Source organism: Equus przewalskii, chromosome 7 (assembly GCF_037783145.1).
Source record: "Equus przewalskii isolate Varuska chromosome 7, EquPr2, whole genome shotgun sequence".
Lineage (NCBI taxonomy): Eukaryota > Metazoa > Chordata > Mammalia > Perissodactyla > Equidae > Equus > Equus przewalskii.
The window spans coordinates 13,886,942-13,900,158 of NC_091837.1; the positions used below are offsets into that span (position 1 = coordinate 13,886,942).

Sequence of the window (13,217 nt, forward strand, 5' to 3'; positions counted from 1 at the left end):
TCGTCTATTCTCCCGTAATGGACATTTGGGTAGTTTCTGGTTTTTCACGATTATGATTATTACACATAAAAAAAGCATTTATATCCTCCTTTCTGTTGAGTCGATATCTCAAAGTGGAATCGCAGATTAAGGGATGTATCGTGGCACTTTAGTCAATAGTTTTTCAAAGCACTCGCACCAACCCACACTCCCGCCAGGTCCTCAGTCCTCCTCTTAAATTTCAGTTAATAACCATGAATCTTTGCTTTGTGCATGCGGCAGGAGTGTGAGCCTAGCAAGGCTGCTAAACCCTGACCCCCCAAAGTGACACAAAGGCGATGCAGATCAATTAACACCACACAGCACTCTCTTTACAAACCCTGAAGGAATGGTAAGGAGCTTGGCGAGCACATGGCACGGGAGACTGACCTGGTCCAGGGGAGCCCCGGAGGAATTCTCAGAAGTAAGTCTTCACCCAAGACCTGAAGGAGAAGCTGCAATTAACCCGGTGAAGAGGGGTGGAGGTAGAGATGAAAACATGCCAGGTGGATGGTACAGCAAGTGCAAAGGCCCTGAGGTGGAAGGGAGCAAGTGAGTTTAAGGAGCTGGGGGAAGAAGGCCCAGAGAGGTCAGGGAATTCTCCTGAGGTGACTAAGCAAGTTAGTAGCAGAGGAGAGTCTGGACTCCACTGCTAAGGGGCGTCCTTGGTGCCCGTGGGTTTGTATGAACGCAATGGATTCCCTTAGAAGGCAGGGGCTCTGGATTCCTTCAGGCAGACTAGAGTTCAAACCTCAGCTTTGCCACTGTGTGACCTCAGCAGACCCCTTCGCTGCTCAGAGCCTTGGTTTCCTCATCTGTAAAACCGAGGACAGTGATGGCAAAGCCACCAGCCCCAGGCTGCTGTGAGCAGAAAAGGGGGCTGTGTTCTGGAAGGGCCCGGCACAGAATGAGCGCTCAGTAGGTACAGGAGCACGATCATCTTTCTCCCTCTCCCCAGGCTGCCAGGGCTGGAGTTTCACAGGAGGAGCCAACCTTTGTCGAGTACCTACTATGTGCCCGACACCTCCTTAGGTGGCAGGAGCTATGAAGATCCCCATGCTGCAGATGAGAAAACTGAGGCTCAGAGAAGTGAAGTGACTTGCCCTCAGCCACACAGCAGACGGCGGGAGAGCCGGGATTGAACCCTCCCTCACCTGGAGGGACGGCGGCTGGATCATCTGTCAGCCTCTGCAGAGGAAGTCTTATCCCACGAAATCAGTAGCGTGAAGCAGAAATCAGAGGGAACATTAATAATCTCAGGCAGCAAATGAACTGCTTCTAACAGGCCGCTCTCGCTGACTCCCATCCTCGGGGCCTGTTACAAATGGCGCAGCTCAGAGTGACAAGGTGCTCCCCGGGCCGTCCAAGGAGAGGCTGGAGGCACACAGCACGCAACCCAGGTTTCTGGAACAATGGGCCAGTGCGTCTTCCGAGGTCACCCACAGCACGAGCTCAGACAGAACGGGCTCGGTGTCCCCCTTACTGGGGAGACTTGACTCTACATGCTTGTTGGGTCTGTCCTGGGTTTGACAGTGGCCTGAATTGGTGGCCAACACTTACAATCAGGTGGATTTTGCATAAAACCTTAGAATTCCCTTGGAAAACAAATTGAGAGATGTGGCCATGCAGGGCTCACAGCGGGCAGAGGCTGGGAGCAAACGCCCCCGGAGACGGGGCACTTAGTCCTCCCTCAGCTCTGTCTCCCTCCCACTGGACCCGCCTGCCCCTGGAGGCATCCAGATTTGCAATTCATCCCTGCAGCCTTTGAGCCATCACGGCTTTTAGCTGGTGGAGGGTCACAGGAGGTGGGGCTTGTGGGGACAGTGGCTTTCAGGGACCAAAGGGAGGGGAAGTGACAGGTCCAAGGCTAACAGAGGTCAGTGGGATGTCCAGGCTGAGTCTTCTGGTCATGGGCGTCTCCCTACGCCCTGAATACCTGCAGAGACCATGCCTGGCCTGTATTACTGGCCATGCCAATAATCATCCTCATCGTAGTAGTAGTAATAATAACTAGACTTCCTGAGCGCTTGCCTGCTGGGGTTGGTGCTCGGGGCCCTGCATGCTTGATCTCATGCCATCCTCACAAAAACGCGAGCTGAGGACTAGATGGCCTGTCGATTGGACATTGGGGTCTGACCAGCATTCACGCCCCCTTCTTCAGGTAACTGGGTCTTGGTTTTCCTTTGGGGACCCATTTCTCTCCCATTATTGGTCTTTGTGGCTCAAGAAGGCAGCAAACAGGGATTCACCTCCTACAAGGCTCCAGGGTTGGTCACATGACCCCGATCTGGCCAAACAGCCTAGTCCATTTCCCTGGCCATGATGTTTAGTTCCAGGAGGCCCCAGGTCTCAATTCTACGGCTTGCTGGAACTGAGGTTGCAGCTGGCACACTGTAAGCGTGGAGCCACTGAAGGACATTTGTGCCCAGAAGAAGGGAGCCAGGCCAGCCTGAGAAGGAAGCCCACACAGAGAAAAGCAGAGTCAAAAGGCTGTGAAAGAGGGAGAAAGAAGGAGAGGGAGAGCAAGCTGTAACATTGTTAAGCTCCTGGATCCAGCCAAGCCTGAAGCTAGATTGCTAGGTACCTGTGCCAATAATATTCCCTTTTATGCCTGAGAATAAGAGTGTAATGATATTTAAGTTGGATTTCCTGTCTCTTACAGCCAAAAGAATCCTGCTCAATATAAATACTATCATTATTTCCATTTTACATGAATAATCGGAGGCTAAGGGATTGAAGTAAATTACCCAAGGCCACACAGCTGTGAATTGGTAACACTTGGATTTGAGCAAGATTTGCCCTAAACCTAAGGCTGTTAGGTCAGAAATCCTGGCCTCTTATAGGGCTGTCCCTCTGCCTCCAGGAGCTGAGAGCTGGGGACTTTAGAAACAGCACATACTTGGAGCGGCTGGTACCATCGTGGTGCGTTGCGAGGCCAGGAAGGGGGGAGAGGAGGCTGCACCGAGATGAAAAATATGTAATAATTATTTAAATCAGTTCAGATGCCATAAGGAGAAAAATCAAAGCTTTCTGTGGCATTTCCCCAGTGCCATTTTCAATTCTATCTTATCAAAATACGGCTGGAATTTGTTTTTCAAAAGGAAAAAACGTTTTTAATTAAAAAAAAATTTCTCTAATAAAAGTTAAAATAGCTCACAAGCCATCAGGTGACAATGGAAGGAAGACAGGGGCATTTTAGCAACTTAAAGCAGATTAAAAAACTAATTTGTTGATCGTTTTCCCAAAGCTCACCTCTCCCTTGGAAGGCTGGGTGTTTTGCATAATGAGGCTGAAATCCTGAAATCGCTGCTGTCTGCTCAGCTCCCTCTTTGTTGGGGTTTCAATGGGTTCCCACCTCACGTAGGGGCGTGGTTTCTTCTTGTTGCTCTGGCCAGGGTTTAATGGAATCATTTCATCCCCTGTACTTAAAATCTTTGCAAGCATCCCACTGCTGGAAAGATGAACAGCAGAACACTTACAGCCTGGGGAAATGAGGCACAGGGAGCTCAGGCGACTCGCCGAGGATCCCCCAGTCTGTAAGTGACAGAGCTGAGATCTGAACACGAGCCTGTTCAACTCCAAAACCACAATCTCAGTCCCCACTCCTGAATCGGACCAGAGTTAGACAGGCTACCCCCGTTCCTGCCCAGCTACTGCACAGGTATGAAGACGCTGCTGTCCTTCTTTGAGGCTGTGGCATCTGCTGCGGGCTGGCTCATCGCCCAGCTCCCTCCCAACGCCGTGTCCTGGTGGCGGGCCTTCCTGCATGCAAGCCACTGGACAGTGAGAGCCCCGCTTCTTAGAGCTCTCTCCGGCCTGGTTTCTGCAGATGACCGGCTCCCACGCAACATGTGAAAGATGGAAGCAAACGTCACGAGCCAGATGCCAAGCACAGACAGCGGTGCTTTTGTTTTCATCAGCAGCTTTAGCTCATTTGCAACTGTCCCCATTCTACAGAGGAGAACACTGAGCTCAGAGGTTGAGCCACTGCATGTTGTTAAGTGGCTGAGATCCCAGCCCAGACGTGTCTGATTCAAAAAATGTTTATTTCTTGAGTGCCTGCCACGCTCCAGACACTATTCTAAGCGCGGTAAAATGTCACTTACTCATGTTGTGAAAAATGAAGAGTTCCACGTAAGTCAATTTTCCAGACACCCAGGACATCATACACGGAAACACTTATCAGTTTAACCATGGGATCAAAATATTTTATACAATGAATTACTCTTTGCCCTTTGCCCCGTCCACTGAATGTGGTTTAACTGTTTCTTAGGGCTGTCACAGAAGCCAGCAACGTTTTTGCGGTTCTAGAATACTGTGCGTTGTATGACACTGTTCTGCAATTGGTGGCATTGCTCTGTAACATTGGGATGCGCACAAGCTGCCGAGATGAGGGGGTCATTTGACCCCTGCACTGAATTCCCCCTGGCTGTGTGTCTTTTGTTTCCACGCTTCTTATTTTTGTAATCTCTTCATCTGTACCGTCGTGCTCAGGCTGTCGGCTGTCTCTTCTAGCTGCTGTCACTGTGATTTCCTTACCATCCTACACACTTCTAATTGGCTCCTTGTATAATCAGGGCACTGAGCTCATCAGAATGTGTGCAAAGTAAGAGTCAACAGGCTCTGAGTGAAGAAATGTCGGCTCTTTTCTGAGACGGACGCTGTGGAAATTCATGGGGACCACTTTCTTTTTCTTCCTTTTATATAGTTGAGTCAACAGGAGAAACGGCCTACAGTTATTATGGTGAGATCCCTAAGAGCTTTGTGAAAACGAAAGCAGGTCTGACTGTTCGGAGAGTCTCAATTTTCTCCTTGTCCCACAAGGTAGGCATTCGAACTGCAAAGATCCTGGGCACCGGCTTCTCGATGGACACTCTGTGGGGGAGAAACCGGGGCTCGCCTTGGGGACAACCTAAGACAGGGAGAAATACGAGTGATCTGCTGTCTCCAGAAACTTCCACACAGCTCATCACGGCAAATGTCGTGTGGCCCCAGCTTCCTGGAGGCCCAAGGACTTTCCACGAACTTGCAAAGCCAGAGCCTGGTGCACACACAGCCCTGGTGCCCCAGACCTGCCTGAGTCGTCTGCCGGTCACTGGTCTAGAGGGGGCTTCTCCAGCCATCCGCGGCCACTGCTGCCCATATAGATGCGCCTTGCTGACAGACCCACGTTTGCCATGGTTAGGCCTGTGAGGATGGACCCTGCCTGGCTCGTGTCACCCCCACATTAACAAATAAGAGGGAGAGGTGGGAACCTTCTTTGCAGGGGTCTCCAAAATACCTCCTCACCTCCACCTGGGAACGACATTGGCAACCCAGCAGTGGGGGCAGGCAGGAGGGAGGCGTGGCCGAGCACACAGGCTTTGGGACCATAAAAGCCCAGATGGGAAAAGCCCTCTGTGATTATACACAACTCCTCTCCCACTCTACAGATGGGGAAACTGAGGCCTTGAGAGGGGAAGAGACTAGCTCAAGGCCACTGAGCTGATGGGTGGCAGAGCGGGGACCCAGATCTCTCTGCGTCCCGTCCAGGGGCTCTTCCCCTCACCCCGCCTTCGCACAACACAGAGAATTGAAAGGAATCAGCGAACAGTACGATATTTGAGAACTGAGCTAGAAACGTGAGCATCTGGACCCGAGAAGAGGGCTGGGGCGGGCCCTCCTGCCACCTGGGACTCCAGGATGCACGCGTTGGAGTTGGGGCTGGAGGGGGACACAGCTGCCATCCCCGATTTCCACGCACTAAGACACGGTCCCCTGCCTCCCCCTGGCTGGGTGGCCTTGGGATGTCTCCTGCCCTCTCTGGGCCTCTGTCTCCTCATCTAAGAATGCTTCCAGCTCCCAAAGTCTCCGGAGTAGCTGCCCCTCTCCTGAGCCTCTGGGTGCCTCACCTGCGATGGATGGATGCCCCACGTCACCTGTGCCACAGTGACTCAGCCAAGGGCACTGAATTCTTGTCTCATCTCTCTCCACTGAGGCTCTGACCCTGGCCAGGCTTTTTAGCTCAGAGGTCAGCAACTTTTTTCAATAAGAGACCAGACAGTAAATATTCAGGCCCTACGGACACAGTCGCAACTACTCAACCCCGCAGTTGTAGCTCGAAAGCAGCCAGAGACAATATGTAAGTGAACGGGTGTGGCCCTGTTCCAATAAAACTTTATTGACAAAAGCAGGCAGGGGGCGGGACTCAGCCTGTGGACCGCAGTTTACCAGGCCCAGTTCCATCATTCACGATATATATCGCTCCAGGCTGGGTTCGACACCTCCTCTGGAAGCAGGATGGCTATCACCTATCTGGGGTCCCGTGGCCTCTGGTTTCTTCCATCTCCGCGTTGCTCTGGCTGCAACAGTCAACTATTTCCTCTGTCAGAAGGAGGAGGACAAAGGACAAGAGGAAGGCAAGCTGCTGTTTGTGGCGGCTTCCAATGAGCCGGGCACCGTGCAAAGGGATCTGTCAACAGGACCTCACTGTACTCATAACCACCCCGGGTGGGGCTTGGGGCTGGAGCTGGACCCTGGGCTCTCCTGCTTCCTCTCCAGACTGTAAGTGCCTTGAGGATGAGCTGGGGTCCCTCCTCAACGTATCTTCAGTGCCCAGCACAGAGGATGCCACTTAGAAGATTCTTGGCAAATATGGACCAGCAGCAAACACTGATGCCGAATGAATGAATGAATGAAGAGCAAACCCGCCCCCCCCATCCAAACAGACACTCACACTTCCGTGACATGATTCATTCTTGCCTACCCAACCTCCAGGTGAGTTAGGGGAAAATGCTGAATGTATGCTGTGATGTCAGTTATGTCAAACAGGCCTGCTGGCCTGGGGGAGGCAAAACGACATTGTGGTCAAAAATATGGTCTCTGACATCAGTTGATCTGGGTGTAAATCCCAGGTATGCTCTTCCGGGCTGTGTGACCTGGGCAAGCCAATTCACCTCTCTGAGCCTCACAGATCATAACAGAAGGTGGAAACAGAAACTACCTCCCAGGGTTGTTGTGAGTAATAAATGATACATATAAAGCCCTTGGCATGTGTGTGGTATCTGGTAAGCACTCTGTAAATGTTATTGATGATGATGATGATGATTACTGTTGATGCTGGGATGAGCAAAAAGCAAGGTAGGAATGGGATAGCGACGATGAGAAGTACCGGTGCTCATTACGTATGTCTGAATGAGAACCAGGGATCAAACAAGAGAAGGAAATACAGACTGCTGGGAACTGCCTCCGTGAGCTGTAATCACAATATTGTTGCCTAACAAACAGCCACAAAACCCCAGGAATTGCAATGCGGAGCATTTACTCAGCTAACCTGTTTCTGACCAGCTGGAGCTTGGCTGAGCGAGCCTCTTCTCTGAGGTGTGGGCTCAGGGAGGCTTGATATATGCTCGTTCTGGGTCCAGGCTGAGGGAGAGCGGCTACCCCAGGGGTGCTCGTCTCGCAGCCATGGCAGAAACATGCCAGGCTCCCTAAGGCCTCGGCTTGGAATGGACACACTGTCACTTCCACCTCACCCTGATGGCCAAAGCTAGCCACACGCAAAGTGAAGGAGCAGGGGCATAAACCCCGCCTGCCCCCTGAGTGGGCAGAGCAGCAAAGTTGAGCGGCTCAGGTGTAGAGATGGGGAGGAGGGAGGAACTGGGGCCAGAGATGCCTCCACCCTGATAACCAAAGGCCAGCCAGGCCTCAGAAAGGGGCCGCGTCCCGGCCCTCCTCACCCTCAGCCCGGGTCTCATGAAATCTGGAAGAGCCCCTGAGCGGTAACATTCACAGTCGGGGGAGACCCAGTCCCCAGCTCCCGACATCTGGACCTGCTCCGGGGAGCCATTAATCTTGGGCAATTTCTTTCCTCACTTGATTTGTTTATTTAAGGAAAACAAGTCGCTCCTAATTAGAAACACTGCTGTCGAGATGTTCGGCGCATCCTAGGCTGCCTATTTTCAGACCTTCTGCCTAAAATTATACCTGCGCTCTTAACATCTGTGAGTTTGTTCAGCAACTGTCCTGAGCGCAGGCTTCTGGTGAGAGAGACGCAGGCTGTTGCGGGGCCAAGGGAGCCTGGGGTGGAGGCGAACACGGGCTTCCGGGCAAAGGCACTTGGGAAGACGAACATGCACCACCCTGACACCCTGCTCAGAGCCGGCCCGGATCGCTGGGCCACCACGTGGAAGATGCACAGCACGAGCACAGTCCAGCCCTGAAGAGCAGGCAGGAGAGGAGTTTAAAGGTTCAGAGACGTCTTTTGCTTGGAAGATATCAGCTGTGTTTACAGCCACACACACCCCTCCACATCCCCATGGACACTCAGACACACTGGCAGAGATGCACACGCTCAGAAACACACACGTGCTATCCACGAGATACACACCAAAGTTACACGGCCCTACAGACAAGCCAACACACTCAGACACACACCTTGTACACCCAGAGACGTGCAAGGAGATGCAACACAACACCCCAGGGACACACATTCAGAAACTTATTCCTCCACAGGAGACGTGCACATGTTACACTTTAAGCTCCAGAAACACACAGAGACATTCACACGCACACTGAGACACGCTCAAATGGACACTGCAGGCAGCACAGCAGATACCAACACTCGCAAACACACAAATACACAGAGAGATACAATCAAGCGTGCAATGCTACACACAGGCACACACCCTCAGAAACATGTGAACACACAGAGATGCACAGTTTACCCGGCAATACACACAGATACACACCCACAGCAACACACATATACACAGAGACGCAATCCAATGCACCCTCTTGTCACAGACACACATGCTCAGAAACTCACACATAGACACAGACACTCACAGAGGTTACACCACAACAGACAGGTGCACACACATACACACACACAGAGAAAGCAAGTGTGCGATGCTGTACACACACATGCGCATAGAGACACACACATGAGTACACTGAAAACCATGTAGATAGATACCTGTAAGCATAGACCACAAGCTCACGGTCTGTGAGCACACACACGTGTATACTTACACACATGCAGGCACTCACAAACGGCCACAAAGACGTGCAAACAGCACATACACCTCCCAAAGCATGCATGGGCTTCTCGAACACAGGTGTTACTGCACAGACCCTCCCAGCACACGCGTGTGTCCATGCAGCCAAGCACCTGTTGGTCACAGGCACACCTCCAACTCACACGCACACAACTGCTTAACACTCACAAGCACATACAACAACCCACACTCACACTGACACACACGCACACCTTCTCTTGCAGATACGCACACACACATGCTCACAAATCCACGGACACGCAATCTCACAAGTGCACACCCATATTGACACTATTCTAACCTGTATGCACACACCCTGTAGGTTTCCACGTAAGTCCTACTCCCATGAGCACATGTGCACAGACATGCACGAGAATGTATACAGCTGCACGCATTCATACACAAGCATGTGCACAGACACACACACCCCACTCCACCAGGAAGGTAGATTGCTCCCTTTCGGAGTCCTGAAGTCAAGCCCACAGACTGAGCCCACAGACCTGGTGGAATTGCTCCTGCCCCAGGCCCTCCTGCGTGCCCACGACCTTGCTCCATGTTAGCCAAAGTGAGGGCCGCCTTCTGCATCGAGGTTTCAGCATGGACCCAGGGAACCCTAGTTTGGGAAGGGACATAGATGTCCCAAGCCTCGAACCACTCAGAAAGAAATAAGACTGAGCAATCTACCACCTCCCTCCCCACACACATGCAAGACACTTTCCCCAGCGTGGCAGTTCCCGCAAGGATCAGCGGCCTCTCCTGCACGGACGGCCTCAACAGAGCGCCCAACACCCAGACAGCCTGGGTCCCTACACAGCTGCAAAGTTGAAGCCGTGAAGATGGCTCACCTCCGCCTCCCGTTGTCATGGCGACGCAGCAGCTGGATGCATCCAGGCCTCCCACATGGCCCTGGGCTCCCCACTGGGAGCTGCTGGTCCAGCAGGGCTTTCATGAGGAAGCAGCGAGGAGCGGGGGCTGCAGGTGTCAGGGGATTGAGCCATCAAGGCCCTGCCCCCCAGTCAAAGATCTCCTGGCGCTCAGGCGGGACAGGGCCAGCCTCCCTGGGGAACACAGCACCCGGATGCCCACATACAAGGTCCCCAAACAGACAGCCCTGCTGCTGGGTCTGTGGAGGTCCAGTCTTGACTAGATACACTGAGTGCTTTCCGTGCCCCATCTCCGCTAGTCCCCAACACCCTTCTGAAGTGGGAACCATGAACTCCCCATCTTACAGTGGGGGGACCGAGGAGTGCAGGGTGAAGTGACTGGTCATATTCAGATGCCTCTGAGTCTTAGGTCTCTTGAACAGTAAATTACATCACCTCCTGGGAATTTGAAAATCTCATCAGAGCCTTAGAGTGTCTGAACCGGGGCCTCTGAGGATACATGAAATCTCTTCATTTTACAGAAACAGCTACTGGGCCTAGAGAGGTCTAGTGATTTGCCCAAAGTCACACAGCAAATTGAGGGCAGACTTGAAGGGCACCCTCCCAACCCAGAGATGCGGTTTCCCTAGGATGTCAAGCACTGGCCGCTAACATCCTGGAGGACTCCTCGGGTCTCCACAGCCTGGGGAAGCAGCTCCTAACCTGGCTCCTGGTCAAGGTCCCAAGAAAGGGCAGGAAGTCCTCAGGCTCCCACCTTGTGCTTCCACGTGCTAAGAACCTCACAGCAATGCTGTCCCCAGAGGGACACCCGGCCCAAGCAGGTGTTACAGGCCACCTTGGGGTCATGCCAGAAGCCCCTCCACTGCCTGCCTCACTGACCAACCAGTCCATTGAGATGAGCCAGCCCCAGGCTGGAGCCCAGCAAAGAAACAGGATGCCATCTAGGGGGCTGTGACCACAGAGGTGGGTCCAAAATGATCCTCCGGGACCAAGTGGCCTCTTTGCAGCATGCTTTTCATTAGGAGGAAAAATAATCGGGCCACGCTCATGAGCTGTGTGCTGGGCTCGGCAGAGCCCCTAGGGGCCTGGAGTGAGGGGGCCCCCACATCCTCAGAGCTGGGCACGAGGATGCTGGGAGCCCCAATCCTGAGGCCCATCCAGCCCCTTTTCTGCACGGTTTGTCCCTCCCCAGGCTCCTCTCTGAATGGTCTCATGGAGCAGCCAGGAAACTTCCCCCAAATCGTGTGCTCATCTAAGGAGCTGCCAGGAGCTGGAGGTGATCCCCATGTCTCCTGAGTCTCTGCCGGGGAGGTGAGCGGCTCCCATGAGGACACTTGGGGCTGCTGGAAAGGCTGGGATGGAGGCGATCTGGTTGAGTTCTCTCCCCCGTCCTTACACACACACACACACACACACACACACGGGCCAGAAGGGACATGAGCAAGCCTGCAAAGCCCTGCACACAAAGCCCACGGCCCGGGCAGCCCTGGGTGCTGGCTCCAGGTGATGGGGAACCTCGTTCACACAGTATCACCCCCGCAAACACCTTGTAAAGTCAACTTGAAAATAGGACCTTCTCCCTTCGAACTCTGAACTGGCCAAGAAGCGGGGGCTTCACGAGTCAAATTAAACGGGCTCTCTGCCTTCCCGGCCCAGCTCAGCCTGACAAGACCCTGAGCGGGATGCCTGAGGAAGGACGCCTGGATGAGCCGGAATGTTCCCCCCTCCGCCAGAGGAGAGAAAGTTTGTCATTTACCCAGAGCTGGGCTGTCCCCACTCGGGGTCGTCTACTTGCCTGGCTCTGGGCGCTGAAGCCGCAGCCTGCAGAGAAGCCGCCGAGGGGCCCCGAACCGTTTCGCAGCCGCCCAGCGCCCCGCTGCCTTGCGGAGCCCTCTCACCAGGTGCAGGCCCCTCAGCCCTTACCTGAGGGGATGGGGGAGTGTCTCAGCCGCTTGCGAACTCTGCCCGCGGAGCCCAGCAGGCGCCTGGGGTCTCTCCCTGCGACTCCCGCGTCCCGCTTGGCGCACCCGCTCCGTGGGCGCCTTCCCAGCTGCCAGCTGCTGCAGTGGCATCAAGGAAAGAGGAGTCTGGATTTCTTTTCTCGCCACCGAGGCTCCTCCAGCCGGGCCGGGGCTATTTCTCCGGGGCTGGTGGTACCAGGGGCATCCTCCGCGCCTCCAGCGGGAAAGTGGAAGAGTGCGCGTCCTGGATTGCAGCAGCGGCGACAGCGGTGGCCGGGGACGAGGAGGAGGCGGTGGCGACGCCAGCCGGCGAGCCGGGGAGGCAGGCGGAGGCGAGAGGAAGTGGAAGCCGGGCTCCCGCGAGCCTGGCGCTCGGGCGGACCGGCGGGCGGGCGGCGCTGCGGGGGCCCCGTGCCGCGGCGAGGCCCCCGCGCAGAGTCCCCGCCCCGGGGATGCCCGGCTCCGGGCGCGCGGGGCGCGGGGCGCGGGCTGCGGCGGGGGCGCGGGCCTCCGGCCACCTCGCTTGTCGCTCGCTCGCTGCGTCCCTCGCTGGCTCGCCCGCCGCCCCGGACTTCACGTCTCCAGCCCCAGCTCCCGCGCCGCTGCCACCGCCACCCGCCGCCGCCGCCGCCAGCAGCGCGCTTCTGCCCGGCGCGCTCCTCGCGCGGAGCCACAGCGCTGCCTCCCGCTTAACTCCTTGCGCGCCACCTGGCCCTCCCGCGGCCTCCCCGGGAGCCGGGCGGCCCGGGGGGCCAGGCCTGCTGCGGAGCTCGGGTAACGGCCTCCGTCCCCGAGCCTCAGTTGCCTCGTCTGTAAAATGGGCTGGAGAGACCCAAGTCATGGGGTTATTTGGAGAATTAACTGAGATGATTGGCGAAGTGATGTACTGCCTGTCACTGAGGAAGTGCTCAATACATGGGAGAGTCTTTGTTGTTGCTGCTGATGCTGTTCAAAACGGTTAGCAGGGAGCCTCGCAAATAGCAAACACCCGAAGAAGGGCAGGTTGGCTTTTTGGTAGTGTGTTGTCTTATCAGGCAGTAGGTTTAGGCTGTGTGGCCTCCAGCTGATCACTTCCTCTCTCTGAGCCTGTTTCAGAGATTCCTTCTGGGCTGTGTGACCTTGGTCAAGTCTCGCACTCCTCTGAACCTCTGTATTCTCATCTATAGGGTGGGGATGACAGCTAATGTCCACCTTCAAAGGGTCCCCAGTGGATCTCTGGGGAAGGAGCCCATGTTGTGATGTGGCCTGTGACAAAAGCCACCACTGAGTGGGAGCTGCCTGATCGCAGCTCCCTGGCCGTGTAGTTTCCTAAACAT

The 13,217-nt window shown here is 54.7% G+C and overlaps 1 protein-coding gene across 1 annotated transcript in view; it reads right to left on the bottom strand.

Annotated features, from left to right (window-relative positions):
• The window catches only part of WSCD2 (WSC domain containing 2), a 108,649-nt gene extending 96,306 nt beyond the window's left edge, over positions 1–12,343 (bottom strand). Inside the window, exon 1 of the mRNA XM_070627071.1 lies at positions 11,864–12,343. The gene's annotated coding sequence lies outside the window, so the exon portion shown is untranslated. The remainder of the gene's footprint in view (positions 1–11,863) is intronic.
• Positions 12,344–13,217: the final 874 nt, after the last annotated feature.